Source organism: Triticum dicoccoides, chromosome 4B (assembly GCF_002162155.2).
Source record: "Triticum dicoccoides isolate Atlit2015 ecotype Zavitan chromosome 4B, WEW_v2.0, whole genome shotgun sequence".
NCBI lineage: Eukaryota > Viridiplantae > Streptophyta > Magnoliopsida > Poales > Poaceae > Triticum > Triticum dicoccoides.
In genome coordinates this window covers 495,152,790-495,165,945 of record NC_041387.1, presented here as the reverse complement: position 1 = coordinate 495,165,945, position 13,156 = coordinate 495,152,790, and positions in this window count along the sequence as shown.

Below are 13,156 nucleotides of genomic sequence, written 5' to 3'. Positions count from 1 at the left end.
AAGTACCGGAGAGTTATGGGAATTCGCCGGGGAGTATATAGGACTTGTTGGGCCATACGGGAATAGAGGAGAGAGGCCGAAAGGAAGGAGGCGCGCAGCCCCCCTCTGGTCCGAATTGGACAAGGGGTGCAGCCCCTTTTTCCTTCCTCCTCTCCCCCTCTTTCCTTGTCTCCTACTCCAACAAGGGAAGGATGAGTCCTACTCCCGGTGGGAGTAGGACTCCCCCCTTGGTGCGCCTCCTCCTGGCCGGCCGCCCCCTCCCCCTTGATCCTTTATATACGGGGACAGGGGGGCACCTCTAGACACAACAATTGATCTCTTGATCTCTTAGCCGTGTGCGGTGCCCCCCACCACCATAGTCCTCCTCGATAATATTGTAGCGGTGCTTAGGCGAAGCCCTGCGACGGTAGAATATCAAGATCGTCACCACGCCGTCATGCTGACGGAACTCTCCCTCGACACTCGGCTGGATCGGAGTATGAGGGACGTCATCGAGCTGAACATGTGCTAGAACTCGGAGGTGCCATAGTTTCGGTGCTTGATCGGTCGGGCCGTGAAGACGTAGGACTACATCAACCGCGTTGTTCTAACGCTTCCGCTTTCGGTCTACGAGGGTACGTGGACACACTCTCCCCTCTCGTTGCTATGCATCACCATGATCCTGTGTGTGCGTAGGAAAATTTTGAAATTACTACATTCCCCAACAGGAGAACCATGTTTCGGTATGGGACGCACTTGTTTTTGGCTTTTTTGAATAGGAGACGGGGCGCGCTTGTTTGAAATTTGGGGAAAGTACAAACTTTGCCCCCCTCTTAAATTTCGGACCTACTGCGGGTCGGGGGTAGGATGGTAATCCCAGGTGTCCCAAATAGTGGGCGGGAGCGATTTCGGCCGCGCGCATGTGTGCTTAGGCGGCCATTGTGTATGAATGTTTTTTGGAGGCGGTTGTGTGGCGTCTAGATGAAGCTACAAACCTACCCCGGTTTAGACCTTTGGACGTCGGGCCGGTAGGTTTCACGAGTCAGAATTATTAGAAAAGTAATTTCCTTGTACTACCAAACATTGGTCTCACGCGGTTTCGGGCGAGTAGAGGCTCTTTTGGCGCTTCGTTCGAAATTTTGAAACACAAGCATTCACTCTTGAACTATGAGGATTGACCTAAATAGACAACGTTATATTTGACCTTGTATGTTTGAAAACCTCATTAAATTATCCGCTTCTTTTTGAAATTTTGACACTTGAAAATCCTATAACTACGATTATTTTGGAATGGAGGAGCTAAATTTGAATCTATTTTGTACACGACTACATATGCTATTATGTACAAAATCAGAACAAAGATTGGTGCCCCCATAATTTAGGTATGATTTAAAAATTCCATGATATAAAATTCAAATAATTGAATGGACTTCATATTGAATTCGATTTTTTTAAACCACCTTAAGTTGAATTCAAATGTATGCTAGTTCATAGGTAGCTATTTATAATTTTCATTGTGTAACTTTCTTATGTATGATGTGCTTTACACACACAACATGAACTATACTCATGTTTATATTCGATTGCTAAAGCGATGCATTGTCTGGAGTTCAAAATACTAACTATGTGGATCAACTGTGTCGAATAATAACATAGACATGCTCAAATTCGATAGAATCTAGATGTCTGATGGATCAATGACCGTTCCTTACGCGAATTGCAAATATCATGATCCCATCCTAATATCTGGATACAATTTATATCTTTAATCAATGTGTACAACGGTCTTTTACGTGTAGTTTCACTCTCCATCGGTGGTCTCTCACACATGCTCACACACTCTCTCCCGAGGTGTCTTTCTCGCACACATGCTCTAGATATAACCCTCCCTCCCTCTCGTAACCATTTACAACTGTTTTCACTAACCTTTATCACAAGCACTCTTCCTCTCACAAGCATACACATGCACAATCCCCATCGACCCTTTTTATATACATGGACCTGCCTACGTGTCTCATGTACGCACATTATCTTTAGGCCTGTCTCTCACGCATTATCTCACACCTCTCTTCCTAATCGACGAGTATGATTCTAGCAGAGCATTCTATAGGATGCCCCTTAAAGTTAGGTTGGATGAATAGTAATATCAGAGATAAAGGGGTTACCTTAGTCCGAGAACCTTGGGTTACAAATCCTAGCCGGCTTTGTCAGTGGACACGGAGTCCTTCACAATTCTGCTATCTTTGTCTTGTACGACTAGTCATCCATGGGTCTTCCTAAATGTGTCACAGGATGACCAATGTGGCGCAGGAAGGAACCGAACGAAGGGCCTCACCTCGACTCACCGGACCTCACGCGGTGACACACCCTCTGCCCCCATGTCTCATTATCTTCTCATACCCACACATACCAACACAAACACCACACACACAAAACATTTCTCCTGGTGCCTCTATCCCCTCCCCCCTTGCATATACACACTCAAGGGAAGGGAATCTCTTGCCGTGACATGATATTCGTCTCTCTCCCTGTAGACCACTCTCATTTCTCGTGCTACACATTCACACATGTTACATCACGTACCCCATTGATCTAAAAAGCCCCTTCTTCACGTTTATTTCGCATACAACATTCCTTTTGAATAAAGTGTGGCCAAAAAATTATTTTAGAGTTTCTATGTATATACAACATTACAGAGTTATATGGAGGAGTACGAACGCTAATTTGCATTGCATGGTGCCCACATTGATATTTATTCCGCACTGTGAATTGTATATTTTTATACTATATACAAAGTTAGTCATAATAAAGAGAAACGAAGAGCATCTCTCTCTCCATCGCATACCCCCCCTGTACGCCCCTTTCATGTATGCACACAAACTATTTTCAGGTCCTCTAAAAGTAAGCGCCCAGCACATTCACGCATGTTTCATCTTTCTCTCGCGATATATACAATGACGATCATTACGGTCACCATTTATGTTTAGTGGTTATTATACAGTCATGGGCTCACCGTACAACTCTGTATTTGCTCAAGACATGACCAGTTGACCAGTTAAACGCTCCACGTGGCACCTCCAGTGTTGCATCACATTATCTCACTACCATGGTGCCCACCTGTCGGCTTGTATCTACTCTACATCTACACTCTTATAAAATACACTCTTATAAAAAAAGAGTTGGTGATGATGGTGTGCCTGCCATCCTGCAATATAGGCCATCCGATTTATATCTGACGGATAGGAAAGAAACTATGGCAATTTTGCAAAAAGGTACCCACACACCTCCCCACATTTCCAAATAAGGCCTTCCCTTGTTCATCCTTTTCTCTCACAAGATAAACTAGTCATACAAATGCATCCTGATGTTATGTGCAACGCACGGGCATCTTGCTAGTAAGAATGAAAACAAACGACAAAAAATATATTTGGACGGTGGTTCGAAGTCATGACCGCGGGCACACCGGACAAGATGGCCTTGTATCGGTATGCTGAGCTGTCTGTTTTAAGTTTTAACACAGAGGAGCTAGTGTGGTGATTATACACACAAGCACGCATGCACACGAACTGCATGCACGCAACACTCACACAAACACATGCACCCACGCACGCACGCAACACTCACACGTACACACGCAGCCACGCATGCACGCAACACTCACACGCGCACACACACGCATGCATGCACACACCAGTACACCACACCACCAACACACACACTCTCACACTCAAGTGCTCAACCTACACGTGCATGCGCACACATCAGGCCCTGACACACACATACACAACTAGGTGATTCCCGCGCACGGGTTGGAGTCTTGTCGCGCCTGCGTAAATTTGTGTTTATCTGACCTTTTCCCTATGCAAACTGACAGGTGGGACCCACAAGGAACATGGTCAATTTAACTAGTCAACAAGGCGCCACGCAAACTATTTGGCCAGTCAACAGAGTGCAATCCGATGCTGAACCGTGAGCAAGTGACCGTATAATCACCGCAAAACGTATATAGTGACTGTAATCAGCTTATTTTGAAGTTCGGTGACCGTATTACGCTTTTCTCTCTGTAGGCCCTCCAAAACTACATCTCTACACGTACTCGCATGTTACATCTAACAAGCAAGATGCCCATGCGTTGCACGGAACATCAAGATGCATTTGTATGAGTAGTTTATCTTGTGGGAGAAAAGGATGAACGAGGGAAGGCCTTATTTGCAAATGTTGAGTGGGTGTGGGTATCTTTTTGAAAAATTTCCATTTTGCCTTCATATCCGTCAGATATAAATCGTACGGCTTATATTGCAGGATGGCAGGCACACCATCATCACCAACTCTGTTTTTTATAAGAGTATAAGTAGAGACAACTATGCAATACAATACTACTACTACACTCTAACACAATAAATCATATGTGTTTTTAGTTTTACTAGATATCATATTGTTACTTAATTATTCAGTTTGTATACATTAAAATTGCCTTTGAAATGTATGGCTAGTATCATCTACCGCGCGGGAAAAATCCCGCCCTTTCCTGTTTAATCGGGTTTGTATCGATGGATCATGCGAAACAGCAAAACTATAGTACTATAGAGTACAAGTGAAAGTTCACTGGGCTGTCGTGTCGTGTACTCCTCCGTCGTAAGAGTGGATCGCTCGCTTTCATAAATCTTCTAGTCCCTTTCACCGACATGTGGGACATCAAGCTACCAGGTCCACGTGCCATATCAGAATACAGTGCAGAGCAGCCGGGGTGAAGCACCCCAGTCATGGTGTCGGTGTAGTAATGAGTAATGAGGCGTCAAATCACAAAGATGCACCTTTCCCGCAGTTAAGTTGGAGGGACGAAGTAATAATGCTAAAAAAAAGAGGTTGGAGGGACGAAGCAACCATCATTTCACTCGTTGTTGAATCCGCTTCTCCCTCATCTTCTTCAACTTAACCACGTGTTGCTTCTGCCGTTGTTTTGCCTCATGTGGGACGCGGATCGGCTTGGTAAAGCACTGACACGTGGGACCGCATGTTAGCAAACCGCCAGGACAACATCCTCTAAAAACAAGAAACCTCCCCCGACATCCACGTGGCAAAATCACCTCCTTTTTACTAATCTTGATTCTATATTTTTTAGATCAATATAATTGAGATTTGTAAAGATAGCACACATGAGCAAAACCAAGTGATACGGTTAAGGGCATCCACAATGTGTAGCCAAATGTGAAAAATAGCTTTTGGCATCATGGGAACCATTGTGGGCGGTGTTGCCAAAGCCAAAAAGATGGAACCGAAGCTCCCTGATTGATTGATTGAAGGAATAGCAAAATGCAACGTCTCTCCTCTTTCTCCCATGCTTGGATGCATGTAGTATAGTATGAGCATAGAGTCTACTCCCCTGTCCCTTCTATCACAAATCACAAAGCAGTGAGGCGTCAAATCACAAAAGCACGGACGAAGCAACCATCATTTCACTATTCGCTGACTCCGCTTCTCCATCGTCTTCTTCAAGAAACCATCTCACCGCACTAAGCTGGACGTACAACGCTATTGTGTACTAGTAGTACTAGTACATTTACGCGTCCTTTGGTTCAACGGACTTCCTGGATGCAAATAAGACGGTTGTCTCGGCTTGCAGGCGGCACTTGCGAACGGCTTACCGTGGTCTCCCTCGAGGCCTCAATGGGGTTCTCCATCGAACGCACTTCTCCAAACCACAACATTCGAGATATTGTCGACGTCACCGCAATGGGGAAGGAAGTAAAATATAGTTACTACCTCCATTTTTTGTACACAAGGCCAGTATATCAAAATTACAATTTGCAAAAGGCCACTAACACTAATTGAGGCAAAATTGATGGGGTTTTGTAGGATCTTGAGAAGTAAGTCTAGAGGGGGGGTGATTAGACTACTTGACCAATTAAAAACTATGCCTTTCCCAATTTTAGTCTTTGGCAGATTTTAGCTATCTTAGCACAAGTCAAGCAATCTTCACATGATTCAAGCAAGCATGCAAAGAGTATATGAGCAGCGGAAAGTAAAGAATGCAACTTGCAAGAATGTAAAGGGAAGGGTTTGGAGATTTCAAACGCAATTTGGAGACACGGTGATTTTTGAGCCGTGGTTCCGATAGGTGGTGCTATCGTACATCCACGTTGATGGAGACTTCAACCCACGAAGGGTAAAGGTTGTGCGAGTCCACGAAGGGCTCCACCCAAGAAGGGTCCACAAAGAAGCAACCTTGTCTATTCCACCATGGTCGTCGCCCACAAAGGACTTGCCTCACTAGCGGTAGATCTTCATGAAGTAGGCTATCTCCTTGCCCTTACAAACTCCTTGGTTCAACTCCACAATCTTGTCGGAGGCTCCCAAGTGACACCTAGCCAATCTAGGAGACACCACTCTCCAAGAAGTAATAAATGGTGTGTTGATGATGAACTCCTTGCTCTTGTGCTTTAAATGATAGTCTCCCCAACACTCAACTCTCTCTCATAGGATTTGGATCTGGTAGAAAGAAGATTTGAGTGGAAAGCAACTTGGGGAAGGCTAGAGATCAAGATTCATATGGTAGGAATGGAATATCTTGGCCTCAACACATGAGTAGGTAGTTCTCTCTCAGAAATAGGATGCTGGAAGTGTAGGCTTGTTCTGATGGCTCTCTCCACGAATGAAGAGGAGGTGGAGGGGTATATATAGCCTCCACACAAAATCTAACCGTTACACACAATTTACCAATCTCGGTGGGACCGAATCAACAAACTCGATCAGCCCGATTCAGTAAACAATGTGACCGTTAGGGTTTTCGGTGGGACCGACATGCAACTCGGTAGGACCGATATGGTTAAGGTTAGGGCATAACTAATCTCGGTGAGACCGATTACACAAACTCGGTGGGACCGATTTTGGTAATAAGCTAACCAGAGAGTTGGTCAGGCAAACTCGGTGGGATCGATTACTCAAACTCGGTGAGACCGATTTTGGTAATAAGTTAACCAGAGAGTTTGCATTGTAATCTCGGTAGTACCGATTACTCAATCTCGGTAAGACTGATTTTGATAATGTACATACATAGAGAGATTACAATCCCATCTCGGTGAAACCCAGATCCCTATCGGTGAGACCGATTTGCTTAGGGTTTGTGGCAGTGGCTATGACATCTGAACTCGGTGGCGCCGGATAGAAAGAATCAGTGGGGCCGAGTTAGACTTTTGGTTTAGGACATATGTGTGGATGTGGGAAAGTAGTTGAGGGTTTTGGAGCATATCACTGAGCACTGTGGAGCAAGAAACTCATTAAGCAACACCTCATCCCTTCTTGATAGTATTGGCTTTTCCTATAGACTCAATGTGATCTTGGATCACTAAAACATAAAATGCAGAGTCTTGATCTTGAAGCTTGAGCCAATCCTTTGTCCTTAGCATCTTGAAGGGGTTCCACATCCTTTAGTCCATGCCACTCCATTGTTGAACTTGTCTGAAATATACTAGGTAGAAGTGTTAGTCCAACAAGAGATATATTGACATTAATTACCAAAACCACCCAGGGAGCACTTGTGCTTTCAGGTTTGCCTCATACTAGCAACCAAGGACATTAATATCCCCTGCATGCATGCGGAAGTGAGAAGGTTGGTTTGCATGGCGCTCATTAATCAAGCGATGAGGAGTGAGATGGTTAGCTCTTTGGTCTTTGGAGAAAAAAATATGCATTAATTGACACGTAAAACGAGGATTTGTATCAATAAATACCGCGAAGGAAAATCCCGCCTTTCTTTTTTAACACTAGTACTCCTAGTACGTCATGTTTCGGTCTAGGCCTTGCATTGCCATACTTCGCCACACATTTTTGCAAGCTTGCCTAAAGTTTTCAAAATGAGAAGCAGGTACACTTGCGCACGGCTATCGCTGTCGCACCGCACCCTCACACGATCGCTCCTGCACACCGCGGTCGCACCGCACCCTCACACAGTCGCTCCTGCACGCCGAAAACCCAACCAAGGGAACGCACCCTCACTAACACGTGTTGTCGCATGTGAACAGACCAAACTCAGCCATCCTACCGCTGACACATAATTTTCGTTCATAGAGTATGTTTATCCAACCGCATGTTGGGGAGTATCCATATGGCCCGTGCGGTGGTCTGTTAGCTATTGGGGAAGAAGAAGAGGTGAGGAAGAAGGGTTAGGAGATGTAGGATATTCATCCAACCACCTGAAATGGTAGACTGACCCAAGTCAGGCGACTTGCATAAAAAATATATGTTTTTACACAGCAAAAGATCCATAAAAACAACAACATAAAGAAAAACTATCACTGCTCATGGAACGAGACGGCCTCGTCGTCTTTGGCTGCCAGCGTGAACCAGCCGTAGCTGCCGACGTGTGTCTCCGCACCGTGTTTGTCCTCGGCCTCCAGCTACTCATTCACGCGAAGCGTGCGGGTGCTCTACACGGACGAGAGCACAACCCGGTTCAAGTCGAGGATGTCCAGTTCCGCCTGCAGGAGGGCCTTGATGGCAGCGTCATCCGCGTGCTCCGCGTTGAGTCGAGCCTCTGCCGCCCGGTTCAACTCCAGGACGTCCGGTTCCGCCTGCAGGAGGGCATCGATGAGAGCGACATCTGCACGCTCCGCGTCGAGTCGAGCCTCTGCCGCCCGGCTCAAGTCCAGGACATCCGGTTCCGCCTGCAGGAGGGCCTCGATGGCAGCGGCATCCGCGTGCTCTGCCTCAAGTTGAGCCTCCGTCGCCCGGTTCACATCCATGACATCAGGTTCTGCCTGCAGGAGAGCCTCGATGGCAGCGGCATGCGCGCGCTCCGCGTCGAGTTGAACCTCTGCCTCCCGGTCCTCCTTTAGTATCGCCATGTTGAACTGCTGGTCCACCTGCACCATGGGGGACTCGGACACCGGCACGAAGTCGACGTCCATCGTCTCATACCCATCGGGGGCCTTCTGCACCGCGACCTCCGCCATGAACATTGTATCGGCTTCCTCCTCCTCTTAGCTTGGCTCTAGAGAACTCGGGGATTGTCCCGCCACAAAGTGAGCGTGGGAACGGAGGTATGTGGCGCCAACCGCCGCCGCGATTTTTGCGTGGCGCACCGGCGACAACATCTTGTAATAAGTGATCTTGCGGCGCACCATGGCTTTCCGGCGAACTAGGGGATGCTTGATGCGGGCTAGCGGATCGAAAGGTGGGGGAATGGGCTGGAGATTAGGTGTGGTTTTAGGGCAGTGGCTGGCATAGGTCGAGCAGCGAAGGTTCTGGTGTGAATAGTGGTTCCAGTGACGACCGGTCAATCGGTTTTAACTGTACATCGCTCTTGTCGTGTTCGCGTTGCAGCCCGGCATGCTGGACCCTCCATGTCCCTCCATGTCGCTCACCGAATGGAACTCGCTTCGTCTTGCATTTTCGCTCGCTTGTGGGACCGCAGTTGAGAGCAAACCGACGTTCCTCCCCCTCCCCCGCCCGCGTCATTTATTATACTACCACTCCCTCCATTTTATGCGGAATACATAAAAACAGAGGGAGTATACTACAGATGAGGATCCCCTGACGTCGCCGAACCCATTGAGTAACTGACATGCGGGGCCTAGCAAGCATGGGGTCCGCTAGTAAGTGACCAAAAGGGAGGGTAAGGCTGGGATACCTACGTCAGAGGATCCACTTCCACTACTACTCCCACCTTCCATTTACTATACACGGCCTAATGCATTTTTCCAGGCTAACTTTGACCACATGTTAGAGTAAAAATATATGACATGCAACTTACACAAAGCATACGGTCAAATTCGTATGTGAAAGGAGTTTCCAATGATATAATTTTCACATTATACATCTCATGTACTATTAATCTTGTCAATAGTCAAATGCGGTTTTAAAAACGCATTAGAGCATGGTTAATAATATAGCTAGTCGATGGCTATGAGGGACTGCCATGTCATCTATAGCCATCATCTATTATATGCACTCATACGGTAGTGTGGGCTATAAGGTTGGCTATTTTCCACAAAAAAAAAAGGTTGGCTATTGTATTAGTACTTTTTCCCATCTCCTCTCTATCTCTTTCTTCATATTTATTGTATTTAACTAGGAATGCGTATATAGCTAGGCTCTTGCATGAGAGCTCACTCCCCTTACTTTTTCACATCTCTCTCCTCCACATAGACCCTATATAAATGGAAGGAGGGAGTACTACAATGAGAACTGCATACTCTATTACAGATGTTGTCAGTACTCCACGTGTACTATTGGACAGGGAGCTTTAAAAAGTTACTATTGGACTGGCTATACGTGGCGAAATCCTAGTAGGAAGAGCATGCGCGAGAACAAGCACATTCACGTGGTTGAAAACAAATTGGAAACCATCTCGAGTAAATCTAGGAGTACGTACGAATCTAACAATATTGCTTGGGCGTTGTTGAATGTTGATACTTTTTTATCAAAGTAGAGATACTTTGACTACACATAAAATTTATATGTAAACTACAAAGGATAGGAGGGAGTATATTGTACGTTCAAAAACGAAACGAACATTGAATACCCTTTATATATGATTTGCGGATGCTATGATCGCCGGTTCAAAATTTTGAATCCGCCTTAGGTATCACGTGCCCCCACTCGTTCTCTCTCAATTTCATCTCGGGGTCCGGAGATCGATTGAAAGAGGACTAGGGTGGGTACATGCGAATGATACTCGTCGGAATGTTCAAATGAGGCATGCGGGAGGATGGACTCGACCAGAGGGCGACACGATCGACGGAGAAGAGGGTTGGAGAGGAATGAGAAATAAGCAAACGCCACATGATTATACTTGAACGGCTTAAATAAACAACAAGTTGTCTCGCTTGGCCTACATAGTCAAAGGCCTAATGCGCAACGCGGAGCACTAACGCTCGAATATGGCCAGGAAAACAGGGAAACTGACATGTGGGGCACACCCGTCGGGACAACGTAGCACGGACTAGTCCAATGGAGGAGCTGGCCCACGACCTCCTTGCCAACCGACAACCGTTCATGTGGGTCGTTGGGGCCAACAACATGGCGCAGCTCCAGCACCGCCTCTGGACACGGCGACCGCAGTGAGCGACACGCTCATATCGTCGCTAGACACGGTCGGTTTCAGTGTGCCGAGGGTGGCGCTAGTGCTGTGACACGACCAACAGTATGTTTGGTTTGTGCCCAAGGTTGCCCCATCAAAGCATTGGGTAGCCAAAAATTTTGTTGAGGTATTCGTTGCCCATTATTTCGCCGACATTGGCAAGAAAAATGAACTGGAGTTGGCTAGAGTTCATTGGCATGCCAAAAAATGGCAACCATCCAAACAAAGACCAATCTTTGGGTCATGACCAAAATTTTGGTAAGGTGCACTTTGGCCACAATCCAAACACACCCCAACATCCAGATCGTCGAGGATGCACGGGGCGCCGCAACGCGTCCGCGGAGTGGTGTAGCGCGGCCAACTGCATCCTCAGGACCTCATACCATGCCGAGTCGTCTTGCTTTTTCAATGACATGCGGGGATCGCATGTGAGCAAAGGGCATCTCCAACGTTGCCACGACTGCAGCTGACTACCCTGGCACACCAAAACCCTCGTCCCTCACACCGTCACGCGGTGCGTTCCCAGCCGGCGCCAGCTGCTCGCATTCATGCCATCCGTTTGTATGCCGTTGTTAAGAGGCTCGGTGCCCGAGGAACTAACTCCGGCGACTTAATGACGCACCCGGACACTTGGCCTCACCGAAATGCGCAACTTAAAGCGGCAACGCCCAGCTAACCTCCACACCATAGTGCATTGTCCTCCTACCTGGCACCACATCCTCCATGACCACAAGTCCTCTATGGGAGAGCTTGTCTTCGGGGCAGAAGCTCGAGGTCGCCACCCTCGCTCAAGTCGCCTCTCGCGATGCAATAGCGGTGTAGCCGGATGCGGACGCGACCGCACAAGCGGTGGCCACGCTGGCGGCCGACGACGGGAGCACCGTCATCCACGCGTCCTACTTGCTGTTGTCCAACGTCCGGCACCGCCGAGGTCGGGGACTCCTCCGAGGATGAGTAGGGCATGGGAGGCGGCAGGGCCTGGTGTGCCAACTGGCCGGTCCGTGTCCCGTGTTCTACTCTTCCTCGCCGAAGACTGCACCTTCACTTCACGGGTCTTGAACCCCGCCCCCTTACATAGAGATCGCAGATGGAGGACGTCGGTCGCCGCCGTAGAATAGGTTTAGGGTCGGGTTTCTTTTATTTTCTGTCCTGTAAAAGTTCGAAATGTAATGAAAATCTGCCGTGTTTGCATTAATCTCGGTCGGTGTATATGAACTTTCACAATTATATAGTATATTGTAGGAGTACTAGCAAGATGCTCGTGCGTTGCACGGAAGATCAAGATCTTGTGGGAGAAAATGATGAACAAGGAATGCGGGTAAATTGTCATAGTTTCCTTCCTATCCGTTAGATATAGATCGGACGGCCTATATTGCAGGATGACAGGCACACCATCATCACCAACTCTGCTTTTTATTCAACCGAGACAAATCTAACATGCGAAGTAAAATAAACACATAGGGTCTATACATACCCAATTTATCCTAGGCACTCCAATAGTACATCCACTACACATTCACGCATTTCACATCTTTCTACATCTACGGGAACCTACGAAAGGGTTAACGTAAATTACCTCTCTCTCTCCTCCCCTGATTTTCATGGTGGTGGGCCCCTTCCTCCCCCAATCTACAATCAACAGCTCACACGTTTCACATTACGTTAATTATGTAGTTGGGATTACCTAGGTGTAGCATTACTCGTCCTAAAAAACCCAACTAAGCCAACCTCCCAGCATATCACGCAGGAAAAGACCCGGCCGCGCCGTTTTAGTCGGGATTACCGGATTACTAGTACTCTAGTAGTAGTATCGATGGATCTCGCGGAGCAACAAGTTTTTTTTGAGGGGGCGAAGCACCTAGTTTAAAACGAAAAAAGGTGGTACACTCACAGCACTCCTGTCGCGGTCGCATTGCACCCCACACACGTTCGGTCCTGCACATGGCTCATGCAAACGGAACGCGCTTCGGCTTGCCTCTTCACTGACATGTGGGACTGCACTTGGAGAAACCGACCATGCACCAAACTCCCCCTGCCCACCGTGCAAAAATCCTCCCCCCCCCACCCCACCCAAAAATTCCCCCCAAATCCGATTCA